The following is a 27943-nucleotide window of genomic DNA, read 5'->3' as shown; positions in this document are numbered from 1 at the left end:
AAGAATCGGAAGGAACACGAAGAGAAGTGAATACCAATACACTTGTATCTGCGAGGCACGAGTGAAAGCAATAAGCATCCATTCGCCGAATGCATTGAACTGAGTGAGCGGATTCCCACTCACTGAATCATTCCGTGGTGTGGATTGCCAGTCAGTGAACACTCATCAGCACTCAAATCCGAATGCCATTCCAACGGAATCAGAATGTAAACAATCATTCGGTATGCATTCGGTTGCCTTCGGCTTTCAGAATCGGTAGCGACTCAATCAGTTGCCGTTTTTTGTTTCGCTTGGCGCTCGCCGAAGAAGCAGAATGGGCACTGGAAATTGAAACGTTCGGCTTGGTTAGAGAAACGGCTTTCTCGCTCCCGACTGTGCGTGGAAGCGAGTGAGGGAAACACAAAAACTGAGTGAGTGTTTCCCATGCTTGCCTACAAGTTCCTCATCGGTTACTCTATCCTCATCGCCAGCCCCAATCCCCGGCTGTCCTACAAAAGGAGACCATGGGCTAGGGTTGTGGCGCGGAAAGAGCCCCTCGATGATCCCCTCCAGCATCTGTGGAGATTGCTCCGTAGGAGCAATTGCACCTCTTGTCTTCGCCATAACGATCCTGTAGGCATCACCCCACGGGTTCGCGTTGGCACTCTGACAGAGTCTCTCAAAGCAGGCCTTTTTGCTTGCCCTTATCTCGGACTTAAGCGCGACTTTGGCAGCGGTGAACACCGCCCGTCGTTCTTCACGCTCCTGCTCGGTACGTGCTCGCTGCATCCGCCTCCTGGCCCGTAGGCAGGCACGGCGCAGGTTCGCAATTGCTTGAGTCCACCAGTAAGTCGGTGATCTCCCATTTCTAGGGTGGACTTTCCTAGGCATGGTCGCATCGCACGCACGCGAAAGCACCGCTACCAGTTCGTCCCCGCTTAGGCCGAGTAGGTTACGCTCACGACGGAGCGCCTCCCTAAGTACTTCGTCATTGAAGTACGATGTCTTCCACCTACGAGGGCTTGGCCGTGACCTAGCCGCTTCCTCTACGCGCTGCCTGCTGTTGTAGTCGATACTGTAGCGAACCGCCAGGTGGTCGCTGTGAGTGTAGGCATTGTCTACCCTCCAGTTCGAACTACTCGTTAGGCCAGGACTACAAAAAGTAACGTCGATAATCGACTCCGCTCCGTTTCGGCTGAAGGTACTTTTGGTACCAACATTAGCCAGATCGACATCTAGCACGGCCAGTGCCTCTAGCAGGATTTGACCTCGCTGGTTCGTGATACGGCTTCCCCATTCCACGGCCCAGGCATTGAAGTCACCCGCTATTACTACTGGCCTTCGCCCTGTCAACACGGTCGTCATGCAGTCCAGCATCTGTGTGAACCGCTCGGTCGACCAACTCGGAGGCGCATAGCAGCTACAAAAGAGGACCCCGTTTACCTTGGCGATCACGAAGCCCTCGTAGGTAGTAGACACCAACTCCTGGACGGGGTATTTACCCGTCGTCCATATCGCCGCCATTTTTCCGGATCCATCCACGACCCAGTTGCCGTTGCCGGCGGGTACTCGGTATGGGTCCGATATGATGGCGATGTCCGTCCCCCACTCAGCAACTGCCTGGTACAGCAGTTGCTGAGCTGCGTCACAGTGCACAGTGGTCCAGGAATCAGTTTTACGCGGAAAGATGCATTTTGAGCTTTAGAATGAAACATTAGACAAAAACGGTCTTCTACAAAGTTGTTTGTATTAGTTAAGCCCTTTGTTTGATGTTATTGAAAATTAGGGTGGACCACATTTTCATAGAAATTGTGTAACTAATTTTCTTATTTGTAGAAATTATATTATACATGCTTCAGCAAAGTTGTAGACCATTCAATTTGAAGCAACTTTGCCAAAAAAGATTTTTTGTATCTCTTAAATTGACCGATTTAGAGCTTTTTTCCTACGGTGACATAGGGTGGTCCGAACAAAACTAGTTTTCTGGCTCTAGAGTTTTCAATTCAAATTTCTCATCAAAGTAGTCTATGAAACTAGAGGGTCTTGTTTCCCGGACTCGAAAAAATCCCGGGATACGGGATTTTATTTTAAAAAATCCCGGGATTTCCCGGGATCCCGGGACAAAAATAAATTGCTTCCAAAACGGCTATAGAACAATCAGAGCGGGTTTTGAAGCAATGTTTAGTTTTATAGAGTAGCTTCATAATAACCGAACCTGATGTTTGAAGGTGAAGTTGAGTTCTTTGAGGAAAAAAACATTGCAATCTTAGATTTCATTGATCAAAATTTTACCTATCTGCAATCGAAGCTAATGATCACTTGTTTAAGTTAATCTGAGTTGAAAATCAATACTGATGCATAAGGTGATAATACCAATCACTCTCAAATTTTACCAAGAAATCTATAAAAATCTACTCTTATGATTATGCAATTTATTTAGATTGTTATGTTATATGGAATCTTCATGGTTTTCAATCAGGCCTGTCCAACCTTTTTGGCTCTTGTTCGACATTAATTGTTGGTGCATTCGCAAGAGTAAACCGAAATGAGCAAAATAGAGTGAAATTAGTATATTTGTCTAATCCATGCTTTATATTATATATTATAATTATATATATTATAATTCAAATTTATATAAAATTTAAAATTTTCAGCATGGATTATACAGATATACTAACAAGTTTTCTTTTGAGACTTATTTTGTTCATATTGGTTTATTCTTGCGAACGCACCAACAATTTATGTCGAAAAAGAGCCAAAAAGGTTGGGCAGCCCTGTTTAAATGATTGGCATAACAGCCATGTTAGACGTTAGAGCCAAGTTAGACCAGGAAAACTGTAAGGAACACCTGGAAAATTGAAACGGTTACGGGAAGATAAAAAATCAACCTCCAAATCAATTGTTGAAAAATGGAACACACCGTAGAGAAACCTGTTATAGTTTATTTAATATTACATAACTAACATACCACCGAAACACAAGTTAAAGCATAAGTGGTCTTAAATGTCTGTAAAACTCTTATGGTGGTAAGCTCCATCGAAGTTAATACGCCAATCGCGTATTATCCTCGATTTTACTATAGTAAAATCGAGGATATATTACTATAGTAAAATCGAGGATAATACGCGATTGGCGTATTAACTTAGATGGAGCTTACCACCATTAGAGAGTAAGCTGAATGCAATAACTAAAATACATTCTTGCATCAACAGTCACAAAAAAAAACATGTCGCTTGTTTTGTGCCATAACTTGAAAAAATACAACAGCATTTTCTAGTTAAACATGAAATTTCGGGAAATCCCGGGATTTTTTAAAATATCCCGGGATTCGGGATTTTTTAGATCCCGGGATTTTTGTCCCGGGATTCCCGGGACAAGACCCTCTATATGAAACACTTTTAGAACTTTGAAAAATTCGTAATTTGGTGAGTGAAGAAACTCGCTATCTCCTTCCGTTCAGGAGTTATTGTTGTTTTTCTCTCAAAAACATGTCTACTTTGATTGTGAATATCTCTGATTGGGGCAAACAAAAAAATATCTTTTGACGGCATTCAAAAGACAAAACAAAATTGTATATTATATCAAAAAATTACAGATGTGTTATTTTTGTAACTCTAATAAAATGCCTTGAAAAACAAAGGATTTTAAGCAGAAAAACTTTAATAACTTTTGAACTAAAATAGATATCATCAATATTTTTGCATGAAAATTTGCGTTTTGTTAAGTTCTTAAAGTCGTTTTATTAGAGTTACAAAAATAACACATCTGTAATTTTTTGATATAATATACAATATTGTTTTGTCTTTTGAATGCCGTCAAAAGATATTTTTTTTTGTTTGCCCCAATCAGAGATATTCACAATCAAAGTAGGCATGTTTTTGAGAGAAAAACAACAATAACTCCTGAACGGAAGGAGATAGCGAGTTTCTTCACTCAACAAATTACGCATTTTTCAAAGCTCTAAAAGTGTTTCATAGACTACTTTGATGAGAAATTTGAATTGAAAACTCTAAAGCCAGAAAACCAGTTTTGTTCGGACCACCCTATGTCACCGTAGGAAAAAAGCTCTAAATCGGTCAATTTAAAAGATACAAAAAAACTTTTTTTGGCAAAGTTGCTTAAAATTGAATGGTCTATAACTTTGCTGAAGCATGTATAATATAATTTCTACAAATAAGAAAGTTAGTTACACAATTTCTATGAAAATGTGGTCCACCCTAATTTTCAATAAAACTAAACAAAGGGCTCAACTAATACAAACAACTTTGTAGAAACCGTTTTTGGCTAATGTTTCATTCTAAAGCTCAAAATGCATCTTTCCGCGTAAAATTGATTCCTGGACCATAGTGCAGTGGTTCAGGTTCAGCTGCGTTACCTGCACTGTGACTTTCGCTACGTCTATCTGGGCCCATAAAAAGGCCTCGGGATGTACAACCGTAATTAGTGATTTAAAATTAGTTTTCAAATATTCCAAGGCCCCCAACCATTTATGTGAGTAAACAGTGTATTCTATTAATTTGTGTAGATGTTCTTTGTCCTTCAAGATCTCTATCGAATATAAGCTTTAGGATCTACAACCGTAACTAATTTTCAATGGATAGTTCCTTAATATTGTGAAGGCCCTAAAGTATCCTTTTTAGTAAACATAGTATTGTTATGTCGATATTCTTGGACATCCAAGGACTCCACGGAATATAGGCCTGAGTATCTACAACCGTAAGTAGTTGTATATTGATGATACTTAGTTATGGTATAAAATTTCACTCTTCATATAAGCAAATGGATCAATGTACTGATCCGTACTGATGTTCTTGAATTTATTGCGCAAAAAATCTCGGGACCAACGGCTTTACTTCCCTTCCGAAGGAATCCGTCACTGAAATTTTTAGTGACCATCTCGGGGATGGGATTCGATCCCAGGTCCTCGGCGTGAGAGGCGTGTTCTTACCGCTACACCAGGTACATCCTCCAAAACCCATAATCTTTCCCGACAACTGTGGTGATCTAGAGGTTCAATCGGCCTTCAGAAACAATGGTTGTCTAACAAGTATTCCTGTCCCTTCACGATGACCGTAAGGAGTGGCTGGCGCCCTCATTAACACTTAAGTTTTGAGCTCTCTATTAGTGCACATTTGAAATGATTAGCTAACCCCAAAAAGGCAATTCAATCTTTGAGCAAATTTGAGTGTTCTGTTCAATCATAGATAGCAAATACGAACTGTACGATCATCAATGCTCATGCTCAATATAAAATTAAATTATAAGCTGTGTCACCATAAGGAAAGCAGAAGACAAATTGCTCGTGAGACCTGTAGATTTTTTTTAAAATTACTACAATATTTTATGAACGATTTCCTGGAGTAGTTTCAATATGTAGCTTTTGTGTTTATGTTAAAATATTTATTGGTTTCCGAGAGATTCCATCAACCTACCGATGAAACTCCTAATAATTCATGTATGATTTCGTGGAAGAAAGTAATACAACCCATTCAATTAGTGTACTATTTCAAAAATAAATGTTTGGCAACTCAGCCTGCCAAACACCACCTCAAATACCATCAAAAGCTCTCCAACCCGATTATAACACATGCGATTTCCACACTACGACACCCAATCTCACTTCTGTTGTCATACGATACCTAACAACAGTGGGCTCCCTCCCGTCGTCCCATTTGGCACACATCTGAATTCTGCTGTTCTCCCCTCAATGAAGTAAGTAAAAACGTCATTCCACTCTTACCATACAGCTATCCCTCCGTGTAGGACGATAATTGGTACCGCATAGATGGAGACTCGTATCTTATTGGATAAAAGAACCCCCATATGTAAGCTACTGTCATCAGGCATTGTAGAATTCGTTCTCAATTGATTTCGAAGCACAATCAGCGCAAGCGAAGAAAAATATCGCATTTGTATCGGTCCATGGTCGGCAATGATTCGCAATTTGTTACAATTTTGAAAAATTGCAGCTGCGAAAGAGAGCCTTTAAGAGAGAGCGATGATAAAAACCCGTTTTTTTCGCTTATTTATCATTGGGGGTAGGTGTTTTACTGTGTTAGCATGATAAACAATCCCCAAAGGCTTATTTAAATGGGTTTCTTGTAATCCGCCCGAAATAATCTGAGCTGTAGCAGTAGACGATAAACAAACTCCCATGATGTGTTTCGGATCATGATTGTTACAGAGGGCGAAAGTGATACATACTCCCTATTTTCTTAACACTTCAGTCGTCGCACTGTTGTATTTTGTACAACACTGTTGAAAAAACCTCGCTTTTCGTTCACAATTGCAGCGTGGTGGTTCTGACGGTGGCAAACCGCGCGACGACTGAAAGGTTAATATTCAACCTCTGGGCAACATTCAGGAAGTTCAGTGTTCAGTGGATGCATGGTAGTTCACATTTTTTTGTGGGCTTCATTACCGTCCGATCAATGTGGGTTCGATTCCCACAATAGCCGTTTAAATTTTACGTCAAGAATGTTTCTCAGCTGTTCCATAGGAGCATGCTTGCCCGTTGTCTATAGTGTTGAGTTACAGTCTGTGCAGCTAAATGGCTGAATACGGTTTCTCTGCCTTTAAGAGGAATCCTAGTCATCAACGCCGGTTTGATCCTAGATGGAAACCATCAAGACTGTCCTACATGGAAACCACGTAGATGAAGTACGTCATAGATCGGGGGATAACTGTACGTTGAACCGGAATGGTACTGGCTCCCTTCGCAGGTGCGCATGCTCCTCACTGGCTTCGTTCGCGTGTATGCAGGAATATCCTTGCTGACTCTCGTCACACCACGCGGTATACATGATTCCTCTCTCGGGCTGTGTATCCCGAGTATGCTAGTGTGCCACGCTCGGAACTCCGACAAATCCGACAGAACCCCGTGTCGTCACCGGTGCATAGCATAGCCTTAGTACACCGAGCGAACGGCCATTCAGTCGAGGAAAAGATTTGGACCACTTTGGGCCGCTACATCGTTTGCGGATCCCCCAAAAGAGAAGTTCCAGCCTGTACCTACCAGCAGTCAGAAGTGTGAGGTGTGTGTTTGGGAGTTCTGTAAAGCTGCGTCCGTTTGTGCTGTTTGGGCTTTTCGGTCCCTTTGGTGATTTATGCGAAACATTACGACAGGCTGCAAGCTGTTGTTGCTCTGCTCTGAGTTTTTTGCACGACTTTGGGAGTGAGTGAGGGCTGAGCCGGTCTCCATTGGCACGTCCTGTGGATTTGCTTCAAATTTAAGTTAGCGGTGGTGATTGAAGAGAAGGAGTTTGTCAGAAGGCTTAGAATTCCATCGACGAAGAATTGTTACGAGGAAAAATAAAAGTTTGTAAACGGTACGGGAAAAAAGGGGAATTTCAAAAGAAGGTAAAGTCCTTCTAAAGTGATGTAACTCTTGACACGCGTGTGTATTTTTCTTCCTTTGCCGCAAGTGTTTCGTACACCTCGTTCTCCCGCACTCCATCTCAAGCTTGAGTGGCAATCAGTGTGAGTTTTATGTAATCGTTACCCGTGGAAAGGAATGGTGCAGTGGAGCAACTAGGAGCATATTTGAAGCATTCGCAGCGACCTACTGACAAGATCCTTTGGAGTTGCTCGCTATCTAAAAGGACCGATCTGCAGGAAACATGCCATTTATTGGAACCGTTTGAGTTTAAAGGACGAGGAAAAATCAATGGTTTGAGTGCTGATTAAGAGAAACGTGCCTAACAGTCAATTTTCTTCTCTGGCTTTCATGTGATTACAGGAGATTTTCGATTGAAATCAGTGTGCAATACATTTATCTGAAAGTGTGAAGCCCATTTACCGGTGAAAAATATCTAAGAAGCAAAAAAATACGTGGAAGGTTTCTTACATTAAGCCAATGTTTGCAAGTCATTAACGATTCACGCAAATAAGACCGAAAGGTGTAGAAGCGATATTGAAACGGGGCAGAAAATCCACCCTCGTCGTTCCAAGTGTGGCAAAAAATACAACTGGTAGAGGTGAACACCCCGTACCCAGCAAAGTGAAACGATTAGCCGAACCGGAAGTTTATTATTCTCGCTGTTTTTCTCGGCACTGTTGGTGAAAATAAAGGAGGCTATCTTTTGTTGCGGCGGAGACGACGCCGTTTTTTTGCACGCAAACCAAGCCGGGTCAGGAAGTTTCCTAATTAGAGGTACGTAGGTCCCAAAAACAATCCTGGTTAGATTTTTTTTTATCTAGTTTATGTTTTAAAATATTGTTTCTCCTATCTCTATAAGGAGCTTTTGAAACAAAATTCATAATGTAGGGCATAATTATAAGCTAAAGGGATCAAAAGTTGTTACTCCTGGTATATTCCCTCTTTCCTTCAAGTATAAATACACGGATCCACAAATCAACCTAACTTTAACTTCTTTTAACTCAATTCGGCTCTTCCGAGAGATAACCCAACTTTGGGTTAACTGGCTTATAGCTCTCATTATGTAGTTTTCGTTTGAAAAAATCAAACCAGTGCCAAAAATTTCTACCCAGCATAAGCTTTCCAAGTCTCCGTAGTGGGTAAAAACAACTTAAATTTAGGTAAACTCGAAAGCACCCAAATTAAGCTTATAGCACGGACATTTGACGCTGGGTCAGTGAGTATCTCTCCATTTTCGACAATATTGTGAGAGAAGCAAACCATCCCCAACGTTGGTAAAAACTAAATGCAGTTTACCAAAACTAGAGTTTGAAGAACTTATTTTTTGAATACCGTTTTGACTCATATTCCGAACACTTAAGGCCAACAGTGACTTCAAATGCATCTGGTTGGCATTAATTGGCTAATATTTGTGTAAATTTTAATTTCTTCGCAAAGTCTAACTGTTGGCTGTTGGGTGTACCAATAATAATGTTGATTTAATTAGTTTTAGTATTGTTTTAACGTAAAAGTATGGAACAACATTTTGATCCAAATGCCGAACACTGTGTTCATTCTGTCTCATATTCCGAACACCTTGATTCAAATTCCGAACAGTACGAATAAATCGTATTCAAATGAATAATTTCGCAAATAAATTTATCTGAGCTTGTTCTACTGGTCTCGGACTAGTGAATCATCACTACTCCCGCGGAATAAATTATATTAGGAACGTTAAAATTGAACTGCAATTGACTCCTATTTGTTTGTTGTTTGGTGACATATTTCAGCGAAACATTTCAACCAAATCGCCATACAAAAACCGAGTGTTCGGAATATGAGTCTGTTCGGAATTTGAGACAAAACGGTAGTCTGTTTTCTCCGTGTATATAATGTGTTTACTATTTGTATTATGATTTGTATTTCTCGCGTAACTTTTCAAAAGGACCTATGTAGCAATAAGAGATTCTCTTCTCTCTCGCTTTCTTTCGTTTATAACATTGCAATACTAAAGATTTGGGAAATTTTCACTATGCATTGAGAGATGCCCTTGTTTCGAGAGATTTAAGATAAGGTAAACGAAAAGACTGTTTATTCACTCCTAAAACAAATTTCTGATAGAGGAATCAGGGGTCTAGACGTATGAGTCAACCAACTGCGTTCGTCGACGCCAATTATTGCCCATTATAAAAGTCAAAGAAAAAAAAAACAAGATGTTTTGTGGTAGCTTAAGCTTTTCTGTGAAAAGTATCGTAAGGAATTTCATCACATAATTTCAAAAATTCTACGGTGAGTTCGTGATATTTCCGACTGTGATATGGAATTATACGTTTTATAACGAAATCCCTAAAAAAATATTCAGGTATTTCTGGAGTAGCTTCTAAACCAAAACTGGAGAGTGGATAGCTTTCTAAATGATATTTATGGATGAAACTCATGATACACATCCAGTTTTTTTTTGGAGTAAGTTCTAAAACTTAAAAGAATACCTGACTGAATTTCTGGAGATGTTTTTTAATGTTCAAGATTTTTTTTTTCGGTAGCGATAGGGGTAGTACTTGCATTCTTAATCTGCCCTAAGCTCCTTCCCAGCATTTGCTTTTATAAGCCTCTATTGAGTTCATCACACAGACGTTCCTAAGCAATGTTGCTCAAATGGTCACTGTGTACCCTAGCAGCAATCAGCCCTTGCCTTAGTTTTTCAGTCTAGTAGTTCAGACTACTATCAAACTATGATAAGGCCTGAAATGCTACTAGAGTGGTTAAAGTGAAGAACGAAATAGTTTTATTAAAAGGTCCTCATTTCCCATTTCATTTCATCACTCACTATCGTCACTTTTATTTTCGACACTATCACATATATCACCGATTATCACTCATCAACTTTCGTAATACACTCAGGGTGACCACCGAACCGGGAAAAACGGGAAAAGCAAGAAAAAGACGGGAATTTGAATCCACCGGGAAAAAGTCGGGAAAAACCGGGAATTTGAGAAGATCACCGGGAAAATCGTTTTGAACGAACATCTTCAAGCTGAAATCTACAAACCAACCTCCAAAACAAGTTATAGAAAGTTGTTATGTTTAATGATATTGCCATGAGGCATTCGCAATTTTGAACAAATATCTTTCAAACATTATTTAATTTCTACTATGATACACCATATTTCTTAAAAATGTCTCGAATTATTTTTTTTGATTTTTTGTTCTCGAACTATCAGGGCTAATATTTTTTGAACTTTTCTCTATCTTTTTTATTCGAAATCAAAGTTTAATTACTTATTGCAGTTTGGTTTAGAACTCTGCTGTAATTGCTGAATACCACAAAAAAATTATAAAAGCTTCAATTATGCCACTAGTTATCTAATAGATAAAGTTTTGAATAAAGGCTCATTTACGATTTTAATAACGATCAAGCTGTTACAGCTCATATAAAATGTGTAGAATATCCATACAAAACGCACGAGTGGGTGGGTGGATGTCAAAAATAATAAATTTTGGTGTTATTAAAATTGTGAGTGATCCCTATCTAAGTGCTTCTGCATGTGTGGCCTTGTTTCATTCATACCTTGAACTTTTTTGCTTTAGAGAATTCTTTAATTTTATGAAGAAAGTTCAAAGGATTAAGAGCTGAAAAAAAATAGACAGCTCCAGAGCTCCATTGATATTCGACGAACGCGAGACAAATCGATTCAGATGAATACTATACTATGGGTTGTGCTACTTTTCCCCGAATGCCAGTTCCCCGAATATACCGTTTATCCGAATAACCCACTTCCCAGAAAAGTTTTTGGAACTCATAATTTTCATATCTTTATACAGTTCAGGGTGGTGAACGTACTGGTCATCTAATATGCACCCTTCTTTATTTGATTGGCGGTTCTTACGAGTTTTACCGTCCTCAGCATTTTTGGCAACATGTGTATAGCCAAGAATGTCCAATTACCTCCTTCTTTTGATTGCTCATCGTTCTTTTTAATTCACCAACCTGCCACTGAAAACTATTATTGTGCATATTTGAACTACACCTCTTTTCGGGGAAACGGGTCATTCGGGGGAACGGGTCATTCGGGGAACTGGCATTCGGGGAAACGACATTCGGGGAAAGTAGCACAATCATACTATGCCATAGTTTTCAGAATAACATTTTATATTGATTAGAATAATCTAACAGTCAACTGATTGATCCAATAGTGAAACTATTGATAAACAATCAAATTAATATGGAAAAACAACTAGAAAAAATAAACCGCTTTTCATAGAAATGATTTTTACATGGAAAAATCAATTTAGGTCGTTGGAAAGAATGAATTAAAAACCGGGAAAATTATGTAAAATATACCGGGAAAACCGGGAAAAAAGCGGGAATTTTAAAATCTAAATTTGGTGGCCACCCTGTACACTTCAGATATACTTTCCATTATATCGCTTTTCACATCACACAATTTACATATCATTTCATTGTAATTACCATTTACCATCTGTTATTAAAATTAATTGAAAGATATTCAATTTAAATGTATCATTATTTTTGTTGCTGTAGAGTCATTACTATTCAAACTACGATTTAGCACTATGATCAAGAAAGTTACAGTAAAAAAAAATCACTTCGATCCATTCTTCTGCACTCGCTGTCATTATTAACACTTTTATCATGCACGTTTGAAGAACTAGGCAATAAAGTTTATACTCAGAGAAATGATTGCACAATGTATTATGACCATTATTAAATTAGTAGAGTTTACATCACTATTATTATATTTTTAACAAAACTATCAGAATAACTTCCACTTTCATTTTCAAATTTTCATCACCATAGATTTCATTATAAAATCATTATTAGCACCTTCACAATCATAAATTTAATAACGACGAGTGTAACGTACAGTTTCACCAAACACCCATCCTTGTGTTGCATTATAAAACGATTGATCACACGTTGGATTCGAAACTTAACCACCATTGCTGATTAGTACTAAGGATGCTACAGCTCGTGTAAACGAACTGAAACATCAACAACCAGCACTGGTTTATAAGTAACTAATGAGCCCTGGCGGTCCCTCCGTTCGAAGATGACCTGATAATATGCCTAAACATATTAACAGATCCTCCGCCTGAATGCAGCCGTTTTATGATAAATCATGAACCGTTGGAGGTGTGCCAAAGTATTGGGAAGGTGATATGTTTCACAGACGGGTATTATTATGGTGCACCTTCTACTTTGGCACCATCAAACCCTGTGATCGTAGTCAGGGTTTTTTTAATGTTCAAGAATTAATTGCAAAATCCTTCAGTTAATCTATCGAAAAAATCCCTTTAAAAACCCTTAAGGGTATCGCTAGTGCTGTTTGCAGAAAACGATTTCTGGAATCTACTTTAATGAATCTCTGGTGATTTTTCCGGAATAATCCTATGATGTTATCCCAGGAGAAACATAAGTATAATTCTTCGAAGAAATCCCTGAACGAATTGCTGGAAAAATCTTGTGGAATATTAGGAAGAATCCTTAGAGTAACACCTAAAAAATAACTTCATGCTTTTTTCGCATTAAGTCCTGTATAATTTTTGCTGCAAATTTTGCGACGAATCCTTGAAGAATTTCCGAGAAAGCTTCTGAAAGAAAATTTGTCGAAAGAATATGAAGAGAAACTTTAGGAAGAACCTCGAAGGCAAAGTTATAAAAACTGACGGTGACCTCTTTAAATAATTTTTGGAAACAATCCTAGCTTGGTGATCTTGAAGTCAAAATAGGTAATACTCCTAGAATTTCTTGTATTATTGCTTCATGAAATTGACGAAGGTTTTTCTTGACAAATTCGTCAACGAATTTATCTGTTCGGATGTGATGAATTCTCCACATCTTACAATAGAGCAGCTCATACAAACCTTCGGCAGATCGCCTTCGGATGATCCTGTACCACTTTCCACACTTGCAGAATCGTTTAGGACTTTTCCATCGCTAATACAGTCTACCAAGCATTTTGCAGCCCAGGGACGATTCGATTCAACATTTTGCGTACAAACCTAACCACAGGATATTCTCGTTCCTGCTAAAGATGTGGCACTCTTGACTCTTTCCACAGTTTATTCCGAAATGATCGGCACAAAAGCCGGCACAAACCATCTTTATGTTATTTGTTTACCTATTACAAATATAAACTGGGATCATAATTGACGTTTGTATGTTTTCATGAGATGAGTTGAATGAATGAATAATGCTTATATTTTCATGATTTATATTTATGATTCCGGATCCTGCTTCATGACCAAAATAGCCACATTTCGTATCAAAAATTGGAATCATAAATTACAGATAACCAAATCCATAACCATGTTTTCATGAATTTTATTCATGTTTCCGGCATACATAGTATATGATTTGATGATTTAAATTGACACTTTTTAAACGTAACGTACAGCGTACAGGTAACCTAGGTAGGTACAACCTAGCTGTATGAATTCTAAAATTGGCACAACTAGACCCATGTAACACCAAACACTTCTTTTTGTGCAGCAGAGAATAGATTTTGTTATATTAAAGCTTTATTAGGGTGATATACAACATCTAGAGTAATATATGAGCTATGATAAAGTATTTGAATAACAATGTTATGCAAGAACATCAAATAGAAATACATCGGACTGTCTAAGTATTATTATAGCTCCATGAATAAATAGGTACCGTCAAGCTACCAGTGCTCTTAAATTATGTTTGAAAATGTCATGTTAAGGTCGCCTCGTACCGTTCTATGTCACCATTCACCGTGCATATAGTTTTCGTTATGATTTAATTTGGTATCTTGAAGAAACGTTGTGGATGGAGCAACTATGCTGCTAGTAGTGTGCGCACTTATTTTTAAGAGTATCCAAACCTTCATTTACAATGAAAACTATAAAAAGTTCAAAAATTGGCTAAATAATTATTTTTTCATTAAAATCGTTATAGGAGGTTTGGCTGTATTGTCCAAACCATTCCATATTCACTCAAAAACTAAATATGAAGTCGTTTAATCTCGACATAACAAGACATACACTAATGCACGTTGAAAAGGGTCCATTCACCGTGCATTTGGGTTCTCATTGCTCATACGCAGGGATTGAATCCTGAGAATTTTAACATGCTGCACATTATGAGAGACTGATTATCGTATACTGCTACAACTTTGATCAGATTGGGGGGATAGTAGTGCATGATAAAACCCCTCTAAACATGCTCCAAGCCTGGGGGACACTATTGCTATTGGATATTCGTGAATTGTTTATCGTGCCAGTAAAGGAAAACACCTATCCCCAACGGTAAACAAGCGAGAAAAATGGATTTTATCATCGTTCTCTCATTGGGGCTCTCGCTCACTGCATCCATTTATCAGACTTGTTACACATTGCGATACAATGACGATCGTGGACCGCAACAGATGGGATGTTTTTCTTTGCTTGCTTTGATCGTGCTTCATACTCAAATGAGAGCGAATTCTGCAATGCCTGCTCATACGATGAAATATATCTTTCTAGTAGTATCCACAGTGAACATTTGTTGGAATTATAAAAAATGATACTCTAACGTTAAAATAAAAATTGTGAATTGGCGTTTCTACTTAGAGTGTTAAAAAATCTCATTGTTAAACAAAATTCACATGGTTTTGACTACATAAACTAAGTTTTCAAAATGTATTGTGGCAAGAACTACTTAACTTCATCAGTTCTATATTATTTTGCTAACAAAACAATAATTTGTTCGATTTGTATGAATATTCTGTATGAATATGCATATGTGCACGGTGAATGCAGGCCGCACGGTGACTGGTGACTTAACGGTATAACTTTGTTAAGATTAAAACCACACATGTTCACGTTTTTACAATTTGTAAACAACATGAAGATGGACCAACATCAGGCAAGTTGCTCATATTGACTCATATCATTTGAACCTAGACCCGTATGCCGATGAAATATTTTAATTTAAATTTTAATGCAACGTAGAGGCTATCTACGCACTACACACGGCTTTTCCCGACTTTCGCAATCAGAAATACGATGCCACAAAACAATGATAAAAAAAAAAACAAAGTTTTCACCTCGCCTCGAACACACGACCTTTGATTTAAAGTTTGATACCTTTCCACTACACCATCAAGTAATACATAATCGGGGTGAGATTGTTTGCCAATATAAATGCAAGCATCTTATACAGTGACACTAGCTTCGCTTCTTCGAAGTCCATCATCATCAGATACCAAACTTGGACGGCAATTTTTGCCACGCTACTACGATTTCATTCTATGCTATTCGGGATTGATATATTTTGTGTTACAAAAGTATTATTTAAATCATTTAAAACCATCTTGTGTTGCAATTCAGTCATTGTAAGGTTTAATGAACACACCCAAATAAAAAAAGCACATCTTTTTATTGCGTTTTCAACGTTGATTTTCCAATTATGCGAATTCATTAACTTTCTTCAAAAATGTTCTGTAAAACGTCTGTAGCGCATTATGAACACATGTTTGTGCCAACTTGATGGTTTAAGTATTAGGCATGTTATTGCTACGTCTTAAATACGTTGAGCAAACAAAATATACAAGCGCTTCAGAGTCACGAATACAAAGTAAACAATTGTAGATTGCAACATTGACGGTCAAAAGAAATGATCCACGCTCAAGTCTATACATCTGTTTAATTCCATGCTATTCAAATATCAATTCAAAGAGCGAACGTGCTATACACATTGAGATTATCTACAAGTAGTGTGTAATTTAGGGTAGTTCTGTTGACATAAATGTGAGTATTATTTACTAAGTTCTCTCTGGTTGCATGTTTAGAATATTTGAACGAACAACAACCGAACATTTGAATAAGACGCCAGATTGTGTTTCTGAAAATGGGAACTGGACCGCTGACAAATTAAATGACGGCACACAAAATTTTAGGGTATTCAGTAATATTTATTCATCTCATGTAAGGCGCATGAATTTACGATAAATAAATTTTTCATTTCACAATATATCTAGAGCAGCATACATACTTTGAGTATACCTTTAGAAATCAACAAAAACGCAGTTAATAATCGAAAAAACAATTCGTGATGAGAAAAAAAACCACTTTCATTATTTTTTTCGTTTTTGTTTTGGACTGACGCTGTCAAAATAAACATAGATGTGTTTTGTAAAGCAATACATTTTCGTAGCTTTAATATAACAAGTTAGTTTTGTCGATGATCTGTAAAACATCTTTAACACATAATTATATGTTCTAATGATGTATTGGGAAATATGTTTTAAGACATGAGAGATGTTTGAAAGTCGCCATTTTTTGCGCTGTTTCGATAATATAAGAATACAAACCTAGGTTATCCGTGTTCATCACAAAACATACCGTTTTGTATGAAACAAATATTTAATAGGGGAACTGGGTGTAAAATGTGCCGTTTGGGTAAAACACGCCATCCTTGTTTTGAACGAACAACGAGCTTTGGGACGCTGTTTTTTACCCGAGATAATAGAGAATGTATTAAAAGGCTTATCTATACACAGTTTCAAGTGTTTTCCTGACAAAAATCGTGAAAAACTCAGAAAAAAATGTTTTTCGCTGTTTTTGTGTTATTTTCTAGGTCATCTTTCAGGTCGATAAACAACAAAACTTTTGAAACTATCACCGAGAATCGACTTGTGCACGCCCATAGTTTGTATTCCATGCAAAAGGAGTGTTGAATTTATCCTTAAAAAGCGTAGGGGAATTGGGTGTAAAATGCGCCATTGGGGTAAAACGCGCCACTCTTGTTTTGAACAAACGACGTGCTTTGGGACGCTGTTTTTTACCCGAGATAATAGAAAATGTTTTAAAATACTTACCTATACATATTTTTATGTGTTTTCCTGGCAAAAATCGTGAAAAACTCGAAAAAACGATTTTCGCTGTTTTCGTTGTAATTTTGTGTTATTTTCTAGGTCATTTTTCAGGTCGATAAACAACTAAAATTTTGAAACTATCATCGAGAATCGACTTGTGCACTCCCATAGTTTGTATTCCATACGAACAAAGTGTTGAATTTATCCTTAAAAAGCGTATTGAAGGACTTAAACTCGTAGGACAAAACGACCACACCTATTTCATAACACCAAAACAGCCGTTTGAACTCAAATTCCAGCGAACGTAATGCCAAGCTGTAGTTACGTGTCAATTGGAACCTTACAAATGCACATTTTTCGAATCAGCATGTATACTATAATCGAACAATAACATTTGATCAAACGCCCTTATGTATGCACACGGTGCTTCAATTACCGTTATTATCAAATAAAATATACCATCCAAACGGCAGTCGGCAGCTGATTCCTGACGTTGTTCTGCACCTCTGGGCCGAATTTGAAAAAAATCCTTAGTCGCCCTTTTGAAGTTTATATAATAGAAATCACATGAAATATGCCACTTTAACTTGTTTAAACAAAAAAATTATAAAAAAATTGTGGTTTATTTTTATATGGTTTAAGATATTATAAAACACAATTTTCTAAAAAAAATGCTATATTGATTTGTATATATTTAATTATACTTTGGCCCTTTTCTAATGTCAGTCTAGACAATATGTGTATCTATGTAAATTTTAAGTAACTTGCTATATTGAATGAAATAAAAACAATCGCAAAGGTGTAATGATTTTGTATGCACATAGTTACCCGTTGATAATAGATGGAGCAGAATCCACCAGGCAAAATTCTTTTCAAACTCTTCAAAAGGGCGTATCTGCATATCCTGTCCAAGAATTTTTCTTACATATTTAAATGCTTTGGACAATTTCCTAAAAACACGGTTAAATCGGTAGCTATAATGTTTCGTGTATTGGCCTATTAGTAATAACTAAACATAGCATTGGCCCTTTTCAAATGTCGATCTAGAAAATTTTTAGAAAAAAAGTATTTTATAATATCTCAAACCATATAAAAATAAAAATAAACTATAAAATTTTATTATAAAATCTTCGTTTAAACAAGTTAAAGTGGCATATTCCATGCGATTTCTATTAAATAAACTTCATAAGGGCGTAACTTAAAATTCTGACTAATTCTGATTTTTTTTCAAATTCGGCCCAGAGGTGCAGAACAACGTCAGAAATCTACTGCCGACTGCCGTTTGGATGGTACATTTTATTTGATAATAACGGTAATTGGAGCACCGTGATGCAACGTATTTGCAAGCATGATTGCGCATGCGTGATCGCGAACGACTAACGCCGAGATCAGGTGGCGCGTTTTACCCCGCAAAAAATAAAAATGCAGATAAGCAAGCATTGTATAAAAATTGATATATTAACTCCAGAAAAATGAAAATGGATTTTTCTTCATAGCTAAAAACGCTTCCTTCCTTAGAGGGCGCGTCTAACCCCCAGTTACCCTATTTAAGGACTTAAAGTTTAATCAACTCGTGGGGCAAAACGGCCACTCCTATTTGATAACACCAAAACAGCCGTTTGAATTCAAATTCCAGCAAACTTAATGCCAAGCTGTAGTTACGTGCCAATTTGAACCTTACAAATGCACATTTTGCGAATCTGCATGTATACTATAACTGAAAAATAACATCTAATCAAACGCCCTTATGTATGCAATGTATATGCAAGCATGATTACGCATGCGCACGCACTTACGGTTATCGCCGAGCTCAGGTGGCGCGTTTTACCCCGCAAAAAAATAAAAATTCAGATAAGCAAGCACTTTATAAAAATTGATTTATAACCTCCAGAAAAAAGAAAATGGATGACTGTTTCGATTATTTGATAGAAAACATGTTTGTTCAAGGGATAATGATTAAAAAAGAGCTTATAATAAGGTTCTTCATAGCTAAAAAAGGGGCGCATTTTACCCCAGTTACCCTACACATGTAACACAAGCTTTGTTACTTGCGGGGTTGTCATGTCTATTACGGCCTAAACCAACCGACGGGGTTTTAAAAAAAAAAACTGAAGGTCGTAGACACAAAAATCAATTTGGATAAATTGAGATGTAAAATTGTGAAATACAATGGAATCGTTCAGGTGGGCTTCGATCCCACGACTCCCAATACGTTAGACTGGGCACGTTAAACAACTACGCTACAGAATGGGTAACGACTCTGCAGCGCAATTGGCCAACCTGAAACCAAAGTCCGTCACGACTCCATATCCTCCTTCACAACCCTACATCTCCTTCGGCTCTCTAAGATGCCCAATTCGACTCTCCTAAGCGTGCCTACAAACAACAGCGAGAGATTTTATTTTTAGCGTCGCATAGTTGCCTTGTTTCCACCATAAGCCAACGTTGGCTCAAGGAGATGGTTAGTATGGGTTCGGCTTTCGACGTGGTCGTATCTCGTTTAACCAACCCCTTTCTTTGAGGGGTTTTTAAGCAATTTGATAGAGATCCTTCAAGAAATCTTTTGAAAAGATTCTTTTAAAACGTGAATTGTTTTCCGTACGAATTTCAAAATTCAACTCAGTAAAAATAGGTTGAGACTTTCTTGAAGAAATCAATCAATAGTACAGAAATAATTCATAAAGAATTACCCGTGTATATTCCGTTCTGAAAATAGATATTTTCAAATATCTCTGATGTGTAGCGATATGAAACAAAACCATAAACGAATAAATTCAATACAAATTTATGTAAACCACGAAAGTTGTGAAAATCGTGATTATTGTATACGGAACGAAATAAAATGCACTGATAAACTCGGTAAATAGCGTTTTATGCAAGAAAATCCGCCAGTCAAACGATTTTACTGAAATAATTTATGACGGAAAACCTTGAGTTATGAAGAAAGTTCTGTCAGCATTCCATAGATGAATTCACAAAAGTTTCTTGACAAGTTTTTTGCGTACCTTTAGTAGAGATTTGGAAAAAAACATCTTGTAGACATTAACGAATGAGCTTCAGGCAATGTCTCGAAAATGTTTTGATTTGTATTTAAGAGAACTCGTAAGAATTTGGCTTGCGTTCTGTTCTTTTCAGGCTCACTGCCTGGGATTTCTTATGAAGTCCTTTCTGAAGTTATTGAAGATTATCGACTGGAACTGAAGAAACCTTCTTCAGCCGAGTGGTTAGAGTCCACGGCTACAAAGCAAAGCCATGCTGAAGGTGTCTGGGTTCGATTCTTGGTCGCTCCAGGATCTTTTCGTAATGGAAATTTCCTTGACTTCCCTGGGCATAGAATATCATCGTACCTGCCACACGATATACGAATGCGCAAATGGCAACATTAACAAAGAAAGCACTCAGTTAATAACTGTGGGAGTGATGATAAGAACACTAAGCTGAGAAGCAGGCTCTGTCCTAGTGATGACGTAAATGCCAAGAAGAAGAAGAATTTGCTGCCTGTTGTGAAAAGCTTTATTCATCGATCAATTAATGCGTCATCTACCAATATACGTATTCCACATCGAAACTTGTGATACCGACAAAACAGACAAACGGAATAATAAATCCTTCACTAGATGATATCAACTCATCAGTTTGTCTCTCAAGCCTAAACCATCTCCCCAACCCCGGCGCAATTCGATATGTAAACTAATTCTCCCCTATTCGTGTTCGCATTTCAGTCCAACCGAAGGATTTGTACAGGTGTGGTGTGCGTGAGTTTTCCAACTCCCACCCCCCAGCACAACAAAATTCGGAACCGTTTTTCTTGTTACACACGCGTACGGAAATTATGGTTCCGGTTAAACCGGAAAACGAAGGGCTGCTGCCAGAGCACAGGTTACTATAATGGTTTGAACTCAAACATAACCCCAGTTAAACTGTCAATTAACGATAAGTAGCGTGATAGAGGTTTCCCGATTGTTTTAGGCGGAAATTGTAATCATTTTGGGGGAACGTCGAAGGCTGACCTTGGTCTATTTCCGACAAATTCTGGGCATTTTGGGAATCAGTCAGATGGCGGGGTTGTGATAAGAGGTTACTTTAAACGCATTCATGTTGCTTTAATGTGAATCTGTTTTCTAGCATAGTTTTTTTACCCGAGTTTTCAAGAATTGAAATTTTATTATCCAAAAGTTGATTCCAAGCGAATTGCGGTTCACTCTAATAAACGCTTCCAGCAAAATGTATATCTAGAATAGTTTCGAATAAAGTCGAGTCTGGTACACGACACCGAAGACGGCCTTACAGTTGAGGTCGAAATACAAGTATCTGACAAAGAATACAAACTCTAGTGGAATTAAATGGTGTAGTTCCTCTTGGAGCAATCGATCATTTTGTGCGGCCAAATTCTAAGTGTTATTTCGTTTAATTTGTTGTGAGTCCCATGCGGTACCCCATTTCACCGTTTTTTTAAAGGGGTATTATTAAACATTTAGAATACTTAGTAGTAGAATGATTTGATATTAAGGTACACAATCTGTTGTGTAAACTTTAAAACTTAAAGTCCTAGTTAAAGTCCGAACTTAAAAAAAATAGGAAGCCAACTCACGCAAGCAAACAAACCATTCGATTGTTCATTGTCAACTCCACAATCTGAAATGCGGGACAGATTGGACAGCTCCATGTCCAGCAGTGGTTCATTTTGGCTCGGAAATAGAACTTGGCCCCCTCTGGCAAGATTCCATCATTCATCCATGGGGCAGCAAGTTGAATGTCCGTGACAGTGCTTCAAGAAGTCAGTTAGTGGAAGGAAAGAAAATTCATGCGCAGGACGTTTGCCCCATTAAGCACCGTCATCGGGATCTTTGTCGTCGTCGTCGTCGTCGCCATCCAAATGATGGGCATTATCCTGCGGTAACACACAAACAATACCAACACAAACAACCGCGCGGATGGAAAACACATTCTGTTTTTCGTGCCGAGCAAGAACATTCCGAGAGCCTACAAGAAATGTCGAGTCCTCATTTTCCCATTTCCTGTACATGTTTGTGTCGATGCTTTTAGCGTTCGGTTTGTTCCGAGGGTCGTTTCCATTTCGATGATGTCCTGCTTCGGTAGGTAATTGTTGAAATGGGTACATAGATTCGAGATGACAGTTTGCTTCCGAGGACATGGTTATTGAGAACATGATTGCTCTCGAAATGTTTAAGATAAATTATCGGGTCGATGGCGACTGCACTTTATCAAAAGTGATCTAAATAATATGAAAGCTTTGGAAAAATCAAAAGATATATTCTCTAAATTTTAGAATAACGTTTCAATAAAAGATCGAAACGGACTATAACGTTAAATGGAATATAAGAAATGTGTAATTTGACCTATGAAGGAGCTTTACAAAAATGGGCATGGAAATGAAAAACTTTTGAATTGATTAGTGCGCTCGTTTCATGTATGACAATTTCCTTTTGTGTGAAACCACGTACTCACGCTATGTTAATAGATAGATAAATAATAGATAAGTAGGAATTAGAAGATACAAAACCCTGAATCTACTCCTCTCTGCAGCTCTGAATACATCATCAACAGATGCGTAGGTGTTTTACAGGTCGTTGATGACGACCTCATAGATGAGCGAACAGCATCTTCACTATCTACCGGCAACGAAAATTTTCGCCGAAGGATTTCTTTTCTCTTCCATATAGGTACAGGAACGTAGGACTCCGTGACACGCCGTTCGAAAAGGAATGTATGCTTCCGACATGTTTAGCAGACAACCTTTCGAAGGGCTATTTTTAGCGTGCTGACACACTCACTCTTCACTCACATCATATGAGTCCTTTTCCACTTTTGTTTCGCTCGCTCATCAACATATCTGAAGCAGCAGTATCAGTTCCAGCAACTACCGCAGTGTGAAGAATGAGCACAACGCTGCTGGAAGCATTTCGGGCCGATTTTCCTCGGGGTTAAGGGGAGATGGTGCTGAACTAACAATTGGATTTAAGGCTCCAGAACCCATCATTCAATCATCTGCTATAATCAACAATTAAAAACCAAAAAATTCTCCAAAACAGTCAAAACAGTTTCCGTAATTGTTTCCATGTTTTATTTTTTAAGAAAAAAAAATATATGGAAACAATTACGGAAACTGTTTCGACTGTTTTGGAGAATTTGTATACAACGGACATTTTCCTCTTAACATTTTCTTCTAGAGTAACAAACTTGTTCGGTTAATATTTATGCGCCAGAGTTTTTAAATAATTTGCTAAAATTTTTAGTTCATATGGACCCACACTTTCAAAGAACACTCAACAATTGTTAATCCTACAGGCGCATTTGACTCCATCTTCCTTCTGAATGCAGCATACCTTTCGTAGAATGAGGCGTATGTAGGGTAGAAACTCCGGTCTTGGTCATAGAGCCTACGAAATAAATTAGCATGAATCATTTCAGTTTAGGAAGCAAAATTGAAGTTGTCGCAAAAACTGATTATTGTAGCCCATATTTTACGAAACTATTTCCAATGCGAATTGACAATCAATACATGAAAATGTTGTAGAAAATTCCAATATTTAAGTAAAACTTCCCATAAAAATAACGTAATTTTCCAATAATGAGTAATAATGTGTGTAATGGATTTCATAAATTTTCAGTCAAACTGAAGCATTGTTTTCACAATTGGAGCTAATTAGTCGTCGTATGTAGATGTAGTAATTGCATTTTAGAGTTCGATAAATAATAACGTAAGAATTTAGGGGAGGGGAGAGCGGGGAGATTGGCCGGGTTTGAAAAATTATTTCTTGCCATATAGAAAAAATTATGTTTCATACAAAAAATCATACATGGAGTTACACCAAAGATGAAAGTGAATTTTCGTATTATGAGTCCGTATTATGTTTAAAATCACTCGCCACTAGCTAAGTAGAGAAACCTATCGAAGGTAACTGCCCACAGCAGTTGCAGAAATGTGTATACTTCGATTGATGAGTTTTTTCCTAAATATTTTTTTTATTTGCACATACGAACATAACGCTTTTTAAAGTATCTTCTAATAGGTTCATTTTTAGATCTAATGGGTTGTCTCAGTACTACAAATATGGTTAAGCATGCTGTAACGCTACTTTTGTACCTCATCACCCACTTCATGCAACTACGTCAGTGGTCTAACAACACTTAGCGCGCTCGTCAAAGTTCCATCATGACGCATAAAGTGTTGCCACAAATGATGCTTAGTTTGTAAACACCAGTTCCCTGGCTTGTGGGGCATGAGAGCATAAGCTTCTACCATCAATGTAGTGTGACATAAGTGTTCCTAATATTAGAAGATTAGATATCCCATGTTCCATGTTTCATTTCAACTTTGCCGAAATAATTAAAATTGTAGCGCCAAACGATGGGGTGTATTAAAAAACATTTTTTTGTGATTTTTCGAAACCTCGCCTTCCCTCCATGTATGATTTTTTGTATGAAACATTTTTTTTTTATTCTATATGGCAGAAAATATTTTTTCAAACCCGGCCAATCTCCCCGCTCTCCCCTCCCATAAATTCATACGTAATTAATTATCGAACTCTAATTACTACATCTACATATGACGACTAATTAGCTCCAATTGTGAAAACAATGCTTCAGTTTGACTGAAAATTTATGAAATCCATTACACACATTATTACTCATTATTGGAAAATTACGTTATTTTTATGGAAAGTTTTACTTAAATATTGGAATTTTCTACAACATTTTCTTGTATTGATTGTCATTTTGAATTGCTCATTTGGGTTTGTTTATTGCAACTTTGCATTTACTGCTATTGTTTTTTTTTTTTATTTTTTGAATGGAAATTTTTGATTTATTGTGGGCGAATTATTATTTATTTATTGCAAATTTTGGTTTTTTTTTGTGGAAAATTTATAATTATTTCTTGCTTTTTGTGAAGAAAATAGGGACATTACGAGGTTTTTAAATGTAAATATTTTTTAGTGAGATTATTGTCGATTCTACTGCACTGTTGAATCTATTTATTGCTCAAATTTTTTTTATTTATGGAAAATTTTTCTATGCACTTCTTTATTTTTTTATATAAATTTTTAACTTTTCTGTTGATTTTTCCCTTGTTTCTTTACTGGCAAATTTTGTATTTTTTATGGAAATTTTATATTTTTTTATGGGACGTTAATATTTTAGCCTATTTTAAACTCTCTCAGCCATTCTCCAACTAATTTCCCAGTTTGAAGTTGTGCATGGGAAATGTATTTAAGATTCAATTGGTTCATACATGCAACCGTTACAACAAACAAAAACAAATTTCTGGACTTAAAATTTTATTGGTATGTATTTTGTTTATCGATTGACTTGGCTATGACCAAGCTTGAGCTTGAGCTTGATTGGACGCACGTGGTTGCTACTCCAGATTAGCTGTACTTACACGAAGCACCAAGCAGATGACTGCTTGGGACTAGCAGACACCCTCAGTGTATAAGAGCTGGTGATCTTCTATTTTAAGGCAACAATGGCGCCTGCCACGTCAGAATGCAGACCAATGAAGGGCAGAGGGAGAAATTGATGTTGCATTTATAACTGGCTCACAGTAAACCGAATATACCCCTGCATCTACGCTAGTTCATGCGGGAAAATGTACACAGAGGCAAAAAAAACTTAATAATTTTTGAATAAATAATTATGATTTGGCGCCACAACGATTATTTGTTGTAAATTTTACTTCTGGTTTTGGAGAAGAATTACATTACTGATGTTCATAAGTCGTTAAATGAATTGCTCTAACAAACACGATAAAAATAACGTAATTTTAATTAAAGATCATTGAAAACATTAGTCTATTATTTCAGGCAGGCTAAACAATTGACATGTTTTGACAACATGTGATAAGATTTCGCTTAACTTGTACCCAACTTCGAAAGTTAGGTAGTTCTGCTAGCGATTGCTAAAAAAATAGTTTTTAATAATGCTACTTAAATAATTCATAGCTCTCACTAATGACAGTAATGATTCCATTTTTCTGTCCAGGCTGTCTTGGTAGTGGTTGGGTGACAAAACGTAGAAAGACAGAAGGTCGAATGCCAAAACGTCGAATGCCAAAATGTCGAAAGGACAAAACGTCGAAGGGACAAAACGTCGAAAGACAAAATGTCGAATTAAAAAACGTCTAAGGGACAAAACGTCGAAAATAAAAAAAAAAACAAAACGTTGAAAGGACAAAACGTCGAAAGGGAAAAACGTCAAAGGAACAATACGCCAAAGAAAAAATATCGACGGTGTCTGGCAAAACTTGCGCTGTAGTGACTTTGACCTATTCGATTAATAAATATTGCGAAGAAAATCGATAATAATGTAACGTCAAATTCAAACACTCAACAATGAGAAATTGAAAAATATTTCGATTCCAATATTATCATCATGACATCGTAATTTAAAGCTGGTCTTGGAAGTGATAATGAAAAAAAATGATAAATAGGGGAAGTGTACCAGTTGTGGCTATAGTGGTGCCCTATTTGGCCATATGTGTTTTCTCAAAACCTTTCGCACTTTGAATATTTTTGAATATTTCAACATCAAGATTCATTTGGTATCAAACTACTGAGACACACGAAAAGGTTAAAAATTTGAAAATAATAAAATTATCACGTATGGCGAAATAGGGAACCATTATGTCCATAACTGATAAACCTACCCTAACTAAAATTTATATGAATTTGTAAAAATAAATATTTGATGTTCAGGTTATTAAATAATTTCTGAAGTATCTCACTAAAGTGTTAATTAGTCGAACCTTGAAAATGTTTTCCCGAAAAATTAGTTAATTATTTGATTGAATTGTACCTTTTAAATAAAAGAATGAGTACATTTTTGAAGAATAAAAATTCCACTAATTATCCATTCGTAAGTTTAATGAAATTGATGTCACTAGTTTGTTGAAACAATTTCTGTATTAATTTTTGAGAAGTTATTTAACATACAAAGATTTTGTTTTTAGTGAAAACAAATATCTAACGCAAAATGCTTACGCTCCAAATATACGAAACAGCTGAAATTATCACATTCTGAGGCATCTTGCTTTGGTGCCAATTTTGTTCGCCCACTAGTCGTAGGAAAATAATGTTAAGTACAAAGGGGCAAGTTGAAATGACTGGGATAAGATAAAATGGTAACGTATCAGTTAAAAAATGAAACAACCTCTTGTTCGCATCTATTGATATCGTATTCAAAACTTTGCCTTCCAACTCGCCCCAGTGTACGTTACACTACTTTTTTCTCTTCATTTGCTGTTATAAGCGTCCAGAGGTGCGGCGAATTTGTTTTTCGAAGTGCTTCACTGCTTCTTGTCTGGATAGAAATTGACATTTTAGTGAAAATTTGTTCCATGCATAATATGATGAAAATTTTAAATTTTGCTGCTCCCATTGCCGTTCGCAGCGCAACGATTTCTTCCCTTAGCAACGCTGGTTACAAAATCCTTCGCTAGAAAAATGACTGCTTTCGACGTTTTGTCTCTTCGACGTTTTGTCCCTTTCGACGTTTTGGGATTCGACGTTTTGGCATTCGACGTTTTGGCTTTCGACGTTTTGTCTTTCGACATTTTGTCCCTAAAGCCTTGGTAGTGTCATTCTCAAAACATACCCAAGCCGTTCCCATAGGGGACGTTAGCCACAAGGAAGGACGTTTCAAGTAATACTGTTTAATATGGTATGCCCTCTTCAACATCTAATCCAATTTCTCTCGCCGTTCCCTTACGGTACCTATCCATCTAATATTCATTGCTTTCTTC

At 37.2% G+C, this 27943-nt stretch overlaps 1 protein-coding gene across 9 annotated transcripts in view; it reads left to right on the top strand.

The window, feature by feature from the left end:
* The window catches only part of LOC5570857 (stress-activated protein kinase JNK), a 251634-nt gene that overhangs the window by 30226 nt on the left and 193465 nt on the right, over positions 1-27943 (top strand). For 3 of the 9 annotated variants that reach the window (XR_002501008.1, XM_001653315.2, XM_021848090.1), the window contains exon 1: positions 6906-8131. The exons of 5 other annotated variants lie outside the window; for them this stretch is intronic. The gene's annotated coding sequence lies outside the window, so the exon portion shown is untranslated. Of the gene's footprint in view, positions 1-6905; positions 8132-27943 lie in introns of those variants that run through there. One more of the 9 variants, XM_021848085.1, reaches the window with a different exon arrangement.

The sequence above is a fragment of the Aedes aegypti genome, chromosome 2 (genome assembly GCF_002204515.2).
Source record: "Aedes aegypti strain LVP_AGWG chromosome 2, AaegL5.0 Primary Assembly, whole genome shotgun sequence".
Classification (NCBI taxonomy): domain Eukaryota; kingdom Metazoa; phylum Arthropoda; class Insecta; order Diptera; family Culicidae; genus Aedes; species Aedes aegypti.
This window is presented reverse-complemented; position numbering and strand designations above follow the sequence as displayed.